Source organism: Ranitomeya imitator, chromosome 5 (assembly GCF_032444005.1).
Source record: "Ranitomeya imitator isolate aRanImi1 chromosome 5, aRanImi1.pri, whole genome shotgun sequence".
In the NCBI taxonomy this organism is placed as follows: domain Eukaryota; kingdom Metazoa; phylum Chordata; class Amphibia; order Anura; family Dendrobatidae; genus Ranitomeya; species Ranitomeya imitator.
Genome location: NC_091286.1, coordinates 614,360,195 through 614,373,426, shown reverse-complemented (window position 1 = coordinate 614,373,426; position 13,232 = coordinate 614,360,195).

Sequence of the window (13,232 nt, the reverse complement as noted above, 5' to 3'; positions counted from 1 at the left end):
TACCGCAGATCACTGAGGCTGCATTCCAAGCTCACTTCACTGTAAGCCAGGCCTATAAGCTGCAGTGAACTTGAAAAATTTCTTATGGTGATCTGCGGTGAAGTTACTAAGCTCAGAACTGCACCGTGAGGCTTTTTCTCATAGTGCTAGATGTGATCTCACTAAGGTCACCACAGTTCACCAGTCCGGCTCACAGCAAAGTGGACTGGGAATGCAGCCTCAATGATGTCACCACTAGATACTCATGCTGCACTCGCAGAAGCTCATTCTCCCATGGTTTTCAGGTTAGACGGTCGCATCTTTGCAGAAATGTCCATCAAGTGAGGGATATGGTTGTTTATTTTTTATTTTTTTAATAGAGACTAGGACTTTAATAGAATGAACATTAGGTGACTGTTATTTGTTGTTTATTATTTAGAGTTTTTTTTTACAGGGGACAAGGGCTTCAATGAAATGGGCGTAAGGTAAGTATAACTTTGTTTTTAATTTTTAAATTAAAAGAAAACCGGTGTGTATTTTTATTTCAAATAAACGACTTTATTCATGCTCTGTGTTTATTTACAATAAGACTATGGGGTTAGTAAAGGAGATGCATTATATAGACTCCTCTCCATTAGGCTACTTTCACACTAGCGTCGTTGCAATGTTGTGGCGCACCGACGCATACTGTGGAAGCGCCGCACAATGGGGGCAGCGGATGCTGTTTTTCAACGCATCCACTGCCCCATTGTGAGGTGCAGGGAGGCGGGGGCGGAGTTCCGGCCACGCATGCGCGGACGAAAAAGACGGTAACGATGCACCAAAAAACTTTACATGCAACGTTTTTTGGTGGCGACGGACCGACGTAACACGACGCAACCGTCGCACGACAGTTGCGACGTGTGGCAATGCGTCGCACTGCGTCACTAATGCAAGTCTATGGAGAAAAAACGCATCCTGCAAGCACTTTTGCAGTATGCATTTTTTCTACAAAACGACGCATAGTGACGTGCAGTGCACGACGCTAGTGTGAAAGTAGCCTTACTAACCCATGGGCTTCATTTCATCTGTCAATGCAAAGGTCACATCAACCTCACAAGTATTGCCCCATGATAAAGCTGACAGCTGTCAGTTTTGCCATGATGGTTATCAAAAGCAAAGGGGAAGCCATGGCTTTTCTAAAATTTATTTATAGTGCAGGCACCGGCTGATGAATGATTCCACTGTTATCAGTGACAGCAGGCATAGGCTGATGGGAGTAATACTCCTATCAGCTGATGCCTGTTACTAGTGGTAAACTTTTTACCTTCAGTCACAGCTCTTGTCTAACGCTGTCATCTGAACCACAGATTTCTGACCTGCAGTAATGATCTTACGGCTGATCAGAGCCAGTGTTTGCCGACAGCATGATGACAGCAATGCAAACAATGGAGATTCCGGCTCTCCCATTTTTCTGAATGGGGTCTGGGTTCGGGTTTGGGTACTGTTCTGGTACTCAAACCAAACTTTCTTAACTGTTTGGCCAAACCCGCCTGGCCTGAACATCTAGGGGATGGCCCATCACTAAGGATTATTATTTTATTATATTTGTAGTCTTACTATCCATGTTTGGTTTATTCAAATAATAACAATAATAATGATTCAGTTAACAATTAATATCATTGTAGTTAATCATTATTCATTAATATCCCATTTTGCATAATTTGCAACATCATATACAGTTTTTTTTAGCTTTACCTTATTTCATTATTTAATGTATGCAGAGAAAAAAGAGACAGAGTGCTCCCTGGGGAAAAGGATGTTTGGGAATGTGATAAAATGTGATCCACTCACCTAGGTGAGTTGTGTGCAGTACCACTACGATATGTGCTTGAGAACTATGGAAGGCTGCTGCTCCAGCCGTTGCACTCTTATCCAGTGGGTGGAGAAAAAGATCGAGGTAATAGAGAAGAAACAGTGGTCTTGTCCGGACATTGCCAAGGAAGTCAGGAAAAACCAGGTGTTGAAGTAATAAATTTATTTTAAAAACGCATTTTGGCGTTGAACTACTACTTCTTCAGATATAATGATAGAGAGAAAAAAACATCTATCAATTCAATTTATTTATTTTTTTTCCTTTATATCTTTAAAAATAGTTAAAATTTTCTTGTGGTCAATGAGCAAAATAAGTGAATAAAATGTGGTTTGCAATATTAAGTTTTTAAATTATTTTTTTAAGCTTTATAATCCATAATTTGTTTAAATCGAATAATAATAATGATAATAGTAATAATGATGATAATAATAGAACTCAAACAGATAACAATTAATATTATAGTAACTAATCATTATTAATTCATAGACTTTTCAACTATTGGAAACAATACATATAGGTTTTTGTTTCTTTTAATTTATAAAATATTTTTTTTGCTGAGTGTTAGAACGTATTGCATTATAAAGGCCAGTAACAATAATCTGCATTCAAAATAATTGAGTGCACTATGAATAAGTAATTATATACTTAAAATTCATACTCTAGTTGTTGGTCAACAAGCCCAATTAAAGGTGTTATGTTGTCACAATTATGCTGGAATAGTTTGCTGGTGCATGAAAGAGAGATTAACATTAGCTACTTATCTCACACTGTGCAGACCTGCCGCATTATTTGCATTTGAAAACATAAATTTAGCAAAAAAAAGTCCTGATTGGTTTCAGCTTCTGTTTTAAGGTGTGGGTTTTAATTTACACAAGATTTGAAAAAAAAAAATCAACATTTATTTGTAACAGACGAACAAATCTCCGGCATCTCACCTACCCCGTAGAAAAATAAATGGATGATTGAAAAATAACAATTTAGGGATAGTGTTTTTTGGGGTCGTTAGTTTTTTTGTCTTTTTTAATAGGGTTATTCCAATATTATTATTATTAGCATTATTACTAGTAATTATTATTAATAATAATAATAACAATAATAATAGTAAATTAATAACTCTCCCGCACTTTCAACAGTTTCTCTCTACTGTCTGGTCTTGTCTTTAGCATTTCTGGCATAATGTTCCTCAAGTCCTTGTCAATAATGGCTGACATTTTGCTGGATCTGCATATAGAGAATAGCAAAAAATTGGGATTTCATTTAATGCGCGTTTGAATTAGCACAATTTTATTCCCTTGTCTAATCTTGACATATTATTCTAAGGATTTAATTACTGTATAATTTGTTTAAACTTAGTATATAAAAGTTAAGTTTTATTAGTGGTCCATAAATAAGTGTAAATTTTTGCGCCTTTAGGAATATAGATAAAAATATACACTATAGATATAATCAATACCTGGAAAATAGGGCATTATTTGAGTTGTAAGATTGAAAATGTGTCACAGTTATACATTTATACTGCAACCCCTTTATTCTCAGAATTGACGAGGCACCCGGAGAATATAGATTCTATTACATCATCATAATAATAATACATTAACCTCACACATTATATGCAATATGCCAACCCTTTATGATATGGAAATACCCAGTGAAATTTACATATATATCTCAATGCATGTAAACATATAATCAAAAGAGTGGCATGGTTAAAAAAAAAGCAACACAATTTCCAATACTCTATTTTGGAGGTTTTCATTCAGTACCCTCAACTTTTTGGCAAGATTTATTGTAACAGCAAAAAAACATCGTTCCCTTTGGAGGATCCCATTTGAAAATTGTAATGCTTCATTTCCCCTGGGGAGGTTGTAAAGTGACAGTGGACACTTGAAACTGATGAATTCCACTGATTTTATTATAAAGGTACAGGCATCAGTCCATCTACTGTGATAAATTTAGAGGTGTGGAATCTTGTTATGGAGAGGAAACGCCTAAAATTGTTATCCTACGGGTCCAAAGTCCAAAGTTCCTTCTCATTGCCCAAATGGAGTGACAAAAAACAGGACATAGTAGAGGAGGATGATATCACGTTGAACAGGCTGCGTTGCAGCAATAGAGAAGCCTTTGGTTCTTTTTTTGTCTCAATGCATTTCAACGTTTCAGACGAAACGCATTTCAGAGGATGAGTATGCCTACTTCTGCCCCAATCAAATTGTAGGGAATAATGAAAACAATTGAGCTCTGTGGATGTATCAATTGTTTTTTATTAGTAAAGTTGTAACTTTAAAAAACGCTACCTTATACCTAAAATGTTGGTGTCCATCAAACCAAACATGGAGTATGTACAGTACTTGGAATGTGTATTTCACAATCCAATATCTATCACAATATATTAGACTTGCAGAGATAAAATTAGAGAGAATGCTCAAACAATTCTTCCATAGATTGCAACAGGAATCTGTAAAATCCTTGTGTCATATATTGCCCCTCATCATCTACACTAGGCACACAACCATGCCTTAGATTTGTCCAAGGTGTTCCTTAAAGATGTTTTCTCTATATTATGGTGCTTCTTAAATTCTATTTCAACCATTTTCTATAATATGGATAGTTTCCAAGACTCAAACTATTTATAGAAAGCAAAACATTTGACTTTTGGAAACTATAAAATGTATGTCTTAGGTCTTTAAAATAAGTCAGTTTAAGACAGAAAATCGTTCCAATGGTCTTTTACTTTGAAATGTGATTTTAGGACATAAGAATATAATATAGGTGAGGTTTTAGAAAGAAAATAAGGGTGACACCAATGATGATGATTATAATGAATCTCCTGATACTTAAAGAGTTCTAAGAGATTTAGGGAAATTTCCTAAATCATTTCCTTAAGCCTTCACAAAAAGAAATAATTTGTTGTGTCTGCCATATGGGAGCCTCAATTTGTATTTTTTTCCCACAGGTTGTAGAAATTATGGTATGAAATTGAGCAAATGTGCTTTAATTGTCAACAGACTTGACGTTCAATTCTTCTGTACTGTTGATCCGAAGATTCCTGAAAAAAATACAGCACTTCACAGAGGTAAATATAATGGTACAAGACCGGAACTATGAAACCAAAGGTACCCTTTCTTCCACCAACCAGGGTCAGTGCCCTTAGATCATTTATCTATTTGCCAAGTACAATCCTATATTAGACTTTAATAATGTTCTTTCCCCTACATAATCCATATATTAAAACGTTTACAATAAGGAAAGTAACTTAGAAAGCTCTACATTTATTTTTGTGCATCAGTGCAATACACTTAATCTGTTATACAAACAATAGAGAAACTTGGCACTCAAAAAGTACTTTAGCCTGGATAGTTATTTATTCAATGTGCATCTATAGAGACAAAAGTTGAACGTTTTCGGTCCAGGTCCACATCCGGACCTTTTTTGGGGTGTTTTTTCCCCGTCATAAATACAAGCATTATACTTTGACTCCCTGGTAGAGGCCTGTCACCAAGCCAAAATAGGTCTCTGCTTTGCACTTATGAGTGGCAAATACCCTGATAGACGTATCTAGAATGAAGGTCATGGTTAGGTTTTTATCCTATTGCAAGTTGCAAGGCTCTCTACACAAGGAGAAACATTGCCTCTTAGGCCGGCCTCACACTCAGCGTATAAAAATACGGTCTGTTATTTACGGCGTGGGAAAATATTCTGAAAAGTTCCCAGGCTCGAGTTCATATGAGGACATCCAGCAGAGAAGGCATCACCGCAACTCGAGGTAACTACAGGTCATTCACCTACATTCCATTCATTCGCCGGGTTTTTACAGGCAGGGGCGGCTGCATTAGCAGGCTTCTGCTTTTAAAATTAGTTAACCCATTCAGATGGATTTACAGCGTGGGACGAGACTGATCATCGGAAGGTATGGAATATTGTTGTTTGGTTTTTTTTTACATTTGTTCCAGGTGACAAGGGTCTTCAGGTGGATTACCAGTATAATAAAATATTACAACAACCTGTGTATTTATTTCCTTAAAATACTTTGTAATAATGTGTGTGTGTTTTATTAACCATTTCATACTATTGGATTAATAATGGATAGGTGTCATAATTGACGCCTCTCCATTATTAATCTGGCTTAATGTCACCTTACAATAGTAAGGTGACATTAACCCTTCATTACCCCATATCCCACCGATTCACGGGAATGGGAAGAGAGTGGCCAAGTGCCAGAATAGGCGAATCTTCCAGATGTGTCTTTTCTGGGGTGGCTGGAGGCAGATGTTTTTAGCCAGGGGGGGCAATAACCATAGACCCTCTCCAGGCTATTAATATCTGCCCTCAGTCACTGGCTTTACCATTCTGGCGGAGAAATTTGCACGGGAGCTAGAGCGCCCAAATTTTGCACATACACACTACTAACATTAGTAGTGTGGAATATGCAAAAAAAGGGATATGAGATGGTTTACTGTATGTAAACCATGCCTCATATCATGTCGGGTTTGAGAAGGAGATAGGAAAAGACGGCAATTGAATTACCGGCTTTTAAGCTATCCAGCACTGTATGAAATATTAATATATATACACATATGTGTCTCACTGACATATGTGTATATATATATATATATATATATATATATATACAGTATATAAATATATATATATATATATATATATATATATATATATATATATATATATATATATAGACCCCTATACTATGTGTAGACATTTATCTTATCTATTCTATTCTAACCTGTCAGTGTGATTTTACTGTACACCGCACTGAATTACCGGCTTTTCTATAGAACACCGCTGCGTATTTCTCGCATGTCACACTGTTGGTCCGTGTGTAATCCGTATTTTTCTCGCCCCCATAGGCTTTCATTGGCGTATTTTTTGCGCAATACGGTGACAAACGCAGCATGCTGCAATTTTCTACGGCCGTAGAAGACCGTATGATACAGATCAGTAAAATACGGCAGATAGGAGCTGGGCCATAGAGAATCATTGTACCATATGCAATCTGTATTTTCTGCACCTCTCATATGTCCGTAAAACTCGCAAGTGTGAGGCCGGCCTTAGACATCCTTGGCAGAACACAGTCGTGTTTCTTTTCCTTCTCTTTGCAGCTTTGTACAGTGGCGTATAAAAGTTTAGGCATCCCTGGTCAAAATTACTGTTATTGTGAACAGTTAAAGAGGACCTATCCAAATCCGAATCACCAGACCTAGGAAAGTTGCTATTCATGCCCAGTGCATGATGAACAAGTTTGTCTTTCAGTGCAGAGCTGAAGCATGGGGATGCTTTAGATGCAATCAGCCTGCAAGAAATTATAGTCCCAAATTGGGACAAAATAAAAAAGTTAGAAGAAAGTAAAAAAAAGTGTTTTAAATAATTGTAAAAATTATTTTTTAAATCAAAAATAATAATAAAAAAATCAAAAGATATTGTAAATCTAAATAAATATTTGAATGAAATAAAGCAACAAAAAAACAATAAAAGTGCACATATTTGGTACACCGAGTCCGCAACGACCCAACCTAGAAAACTGTCCCAATAGTTAAACTCCTTTAGTGAACACCATTACTAAAATAAGTAAAAAACAAGGCAAAAAACAATGCTTTATAATCATACCCCTGAACAAAAAATAGAATAAAACATGATAAAAAAGACAGATATAAATAAACATGGTACCACTGAAATGTCATTTTGTCCTACAAAAAATAAGCCATATTATATAAAAATAATAAAGTTATAGCTTTCTACAAAATAATTTTAATGTATAAAATCGCCATAAAAAAGAAATAAATGAGGTATTGCTGACCTCACATGACTCTGTGGACCCAAATATGGAAAAATTATAGCTCTCAAAATGTGGTAACGCAAAAATTATGTTTTGCAATAAAAAGTGTCTTTCAGTGTGTGACGGCTGCCAATCATAAAAATCCGCTAAAAAACCCGCTATAAAAATACGAAAAATAAAACTGCCTTATCAATTTTATCACACACAAAGCGGCATAAACCCTCCCCAAAGAAAATTCCTGAATTGCTGGTTTTTGTTCATTCTGCGCACAAAAATCAGAATAGAAGGTGATCAAAAAACATCAAGTGCCTGAAATGGTACCAATAAAAACATCGACTCGTCCCGCAAAAAACAAGCCATCACATGACTCTGTGGGCCAAAATATGCAAAAATTGAACATTTTTTTTTGCAATAAAAAGCATCTTTTAGTGTGTTACACCTGCCAAACATAAAAACCAGATAGAAATCTGATATTACTGTAATAGCACCAACCCGAGGAGTAAAGTCGCCTAATCACTTATACCGCAAGAGGAAGTGCATAATAAATAAAATCAATTCTTCACCTACTGTCCATATTTTCATTCTGCCTCCCAAATGTCGCAGTAAGGCTCGGTGCATTAACGTGTAAACCACCCTCGGGGTAAAGAGATTAATGGTTGACGAGATATTCTTTTCCTGAAATGTTGTGCTCTTTTTTCTCCACACATACCTTTGATCACTGTGGCCAAAGTATTTTTTTTACCTCATCAGTCCACAGAACTTGTTTAGCAAATGCATCAGGCTTTTTTAAATGTTCTTTTGCATACTTCTGCCGATGAATGTTATGGAGAGGATGCTGGAGAGGTTTTTTTCTGATGACTCTTCCATGAAGGCCATATTTGTGCAAGTTAGTGCATAGACAGTAATGCATTTTTGACACACTCATCCACCTGTGCATAATTTATTTATTTGCATAATTTGCCGCCTCAAAAATTGCAAAATGGTGCGTTAGCCGCGCCCAGCCGCACACCGTGAAAAGACGCTTGCATAAGCGAACGCAGGCGAACGCATGAACCTGCGTCCACAATGTAAAAGATATGAAATCAAAACGCATGCGGATGTATGCATCAGAAACGCTGCGGACACAACTGCAAATGTGAATCCTACCTTATCTTTAACTTTAAGCATTTTAGAGATCATTTCATCTTCAATGTCCATGCTTAACTGTTGTGAATTCTGTGGCTGAATTCACTCCTGTGGTCACAAGTGGTACTGCAGCTTCTGAGCTTCCTCCCTCAGGTGTTCTGGTGAGCTCGTTAACTGCTTCATTACTTAACTCCGCCTGATGCTGCTATCCTTGCTCCTTGTCAATGTTTCAGTGTTGGATCTGAGCTTCTCCTGATTGTTCCTGTGACCTGCTGCTCTGTATAGCTAAGTGCTTTTTGCTTTTTGTTGCTTTTTTTTCTGTCCAGCTTGTCTTTTGTTTTGCTGGAAGCTCTGAGACGCAAAGGGTGTACCGCCGTGCCGTTAGTTCGGCACGGTGAGTTTTTTTTGCCCCCTTTGCGTGGTTTTGCTTTAGGGTTTTTTGTAGACTGCAAAGTTCGCTTTACTGTCCTCGCTCTGTCCTAGAATATCGGGCCCCACTTTGCTGAATCTATTTCATCCCTACGTTTTGTCTTTTCATCTTACTCACAGTCATTATATGTGGGGGGCTGCCTTTTCCTTTGGGGAATTTCTCTGGGGCAAGTCAGGCCTATTTTTCTATCTTCAGGCTAGCTAGTTTCTTAGGCTGTGCTGAGTTGCCTAGGTAGTTGTTAGGCGCAATCCACAGCCGCTTTTAGTTGTGTTTAGGATAGGATCAGGTGTGCAGTCTACAGAGTTTCCACGTCTCAGAGCTCGTTCTTGTATTTTTGGGTATTTGTCAGATCACTGTGTGCGCTCTGATCGCTAAGCACACTGTGTTTCTGGATTGCCTTCATAACACCTGTCATTAGCAAACATAACAGTACAAGGAGCCTAACTAATGATTCTCAATAGAGGGAAAGAAAAAGTTCTGACATCATTTTTTTTTTTTTTCTGCTCTGTGTTCACTTTTTTTTTTCCCCCTAGACATTTGGGTGATTCTGGACACAGGTGTGGACATGGATATTCAGGGTCTGTGCTCTTCAATGGATAATCTCGTTATAAATGTACAAAAAAATTCAAGATACTGTTGATCAGAAATCTATGTTAGAACCAAGAATTCCTATTCCTGATTTGTTTTTTGGAGATAGAACTAAGTTTCTAAGTTTCAAAAATAATTGTAAGCTATTTCTGGCCTTGAAACCTCATTCTTCTGGTAATCCTATTCAACAGGTTTTGATTATTATTTCTTTTTTGCGCGGCGACCCTCAAGACTGGGCATTTTCTCTTGCGCCAGGAGACCCTGCATTGAGTAGTGTCGATGCGTTTTTCCTGGCGCTCGGATTGCTGTACGATGAGCCTAATTCAGTGGATCAGGCTGAGAAAAATTTGCTGGCTTTGTGCCAGGGTCAGGATGATATAGAAGTATATTGTCAGAAATTTAGGAAATGGTCAGTACTCACTCAGTGGAATGAATCTGCGCTGGCAGCTTTGTTCAGAAAGGGTCTCTCTGAGGCTCTTAAGGATGTCATGGTGGGATTTCCTATGCCTGCTGGTTTGAATGAGTCTTTGTCTTTGGCCATTCAGATCGGTCGACGCTTGCGCGAGCGTAAATCTGTGCACCATTTGGCGGTACTGCCTGAGGTTAAACCTGAGCCTATGCAGTGCGATAGGACTATGACTAGAGTTGAACGGCAGGAATACAGACGTCTGAATGGTCTGTGTTTCTACTGTGGTGATTCCACTCATGCTATTTCTGATTGTCCTAAGCGCACTAAGCGGTCCGCTAGGTCTGCCGTCATTGGTACTGTACAGTCCAAATTCCTTCTGTCCATTACCTTGATATGCTCTTTGTCGTCGTTTTCTGTCATGGCGTTTGTGGATTCGGGCGCTGCCCTGAATCTGATGGATTTGGATTATGCTAAACATTGTGGGTTTTTCTTGGAGCCTTTGCGGTGTCCTATTCCATTGAGAGGAATTGATGCTACACCTTTGGCCAAGAATAAACCTCAATACTGGGCCCAGCTGACCATGTGCATGGCTCCTGCACATCAGGAAGTTATTCGCTTTCTGGTGTTGCATAATCTGCATGATGTGGTCGTGTTGGGGTTGCCATGGCTACAAACCCATAATCCAGTATTGGATTGGAATTCCATGTCGGTATCCAGCTGGGGTTGTCAGGGGGTACATGGTGATGTTCCATTTTTGTCGATTTCGTCATCCACCCCTTCTGAGGTCCCAGAGTTCTTGTCTGATTATCAGGATGTATTTGAAGAGCCCAAGTCCGATGCTCTACCTCCGCATAGGGATTGTGATTGTGCTATCAATTTGATTCCTGGTAGTAAATTCCCTAAAGGTCGATTATTTAATTTATCCGTGCCCGAACACGCCGCTATGCGCAGTTATGTGAAGGAATCCCTGGAGAAGGGACATATTCGCCCATCGTCATCACCACTGGGAGCAGGGTTCTTCTTTGTAGCCAAGAAGGATGGTTCGCTGAGACCGTGTATTGATTACCGCCTTCTTAATAAGATCACTGTTAAATTTCAGTATCCCTTGCCTTTGTTATCTGACTTGTTTGCTCGGATTAAGGGGGCTAGTTGGTTCACTAAGATAGATCTTCGTGGTGCGTATAATCTGGTGAGAATCAGGCAAGGAGATGAATGGAAAACTGCATTCAATACGCCCGAGGGTCATTTTGAGTATCTAGTGATGCCGTTCGGACTTGCCAATGCTCCATCTGTGTTTCAGTCTTTTATGCATGACATCTTCCGTGAGTATCTGGATAAATTCCTGATTGTTTACTTGGATGACATTTTGATCTTCTCAGATGATTGGGAGTCTCATGTGAAGCAGGTCAGAATGGTTTTTCAGGTCCTGCGTGCTAACTCTTTGTTTGTGAAGGGATCAAAGTGTCTCTTCGGTGTGCAGAAAGTTTCATTTTTGGGGTTCATCTTTACCCCTTCTACTATCGAGATGGATCCAGTTAAGGTCCAAGCCATCCAGGATTGGATTCAGCCGACATCTCTGAAAAGTATGCAAAAGTTCCTGGGCTTTGCTAATTTTTATCGTCGCTTCATCTGTAATTTTTCTAGCATTGCCAAACCATTGACCGATTTGACCAAGAAGGGTGCTGATTTGGTTAATTGGTCTTCTGCTGCTGTGGAAGCTTTTCAGGAGTTGAAGCGTCGTTTTTGTTCTGCCCCTGTGTTGTGTCAGCCAGATGTTTCTCTTCTGTTCCAGGTCGAGGTTGATGCTTCTGAGATTGGAGCAGGGGCGGTTTTGTCACAGAGAGGTTCTGATTGCTCAGTGATGAAACCATGTGCTTTCTTTTCCAGGAAGTTTTCGCCCGCTGAGCGTAATTATGATGTGGGCAATCGAGAGTTGCTGGCCATGAAGTGGGCATTCGAGGAGTGGCGTCATTGGCTTGAAGGAGCTAAGCATCGCGTGGTGGTATTGACTGATCATAAGAACTTGACTTATCTCGAGTCTGCCAAGCGCTTGAATCCTAGACAGGCCCGTTGGTCGTTATTTTTTGCCCGCTTCGACTTTGTGATTTCGTACCTTCCGGGCTCTAAAAATGTGAAGGCGGATGCTCTGTCTAGGAGTTTTGTGCCCGACTCTCCGGGTTTATCTGAGCCAGCGGGTATCCTCAAGGAAGGAGTCATTGTGTCTGCCATCTCCCCTGATTTGCGGCGGGTGCTGCAAAAATTTCAGGCGAATAAACCTGATCGTTGTCCAGCAGAGAAACTGTTCGTCCCTGATAGGTGGACTAATAAACTTATCTCTGAACTTCATTGTTCGGTGTTGGCTGGTCATCCTGGAATCTTTGGTACCAGAGAGTTAGTGGCTAGATCCTTCTGGTGGCCATCTCTGTCACGGGATGTACGTACTTTTGTGCAGTCCTGTGGGATTTGTGCTAGGGCTAAGCCCTGCTGTTCTCGTGCCAGTGGGTTGTTTTTGCCCTTGCCGGTCCCAAAGAGGCCTTGGACACATATTTCGATGGATTTCATTTCTGACCTTCCCGTTTCTCAAAAGATGTCAGTCATTTGGGTGGTCTGTGATCGCTTTTCTAAAATGGTCCATCTGGTGCCCTTGGCTAAATTGCCTTCCTCCTCTGATTTGGTACCTTTGTTCTTTCAGCATGTGGTTCGGTTGCATGGCATTCCTGAGAATATTGTTTCTGACAGAGGTTCCCAGTTTGTTTCAAGGTTTTGGCGAGCCTTTTGTGGTAGGATGGGCATTGACCTATCCTTTTCCTCGGCTTTCCATCCTCAGACTAATGGCCAGACCGAACGAACCAATCAGACCTTGGAAACATATCTGAGATGTTTTGTTTCTGCAGACCAGGATGATTGGGTGTCCTTTTTGCCGTTGGCTGAGTTCGCCCTTAATAATCGGGCCAGCTCGGCTACCTTGGTTTCTCCATTTTTTTGCAATTCTGGGTTCCATCCTCGTTTCTCTTCAGGACAGGTTGAGTCTTCGGACTGTCCTGGTGTGGATTCT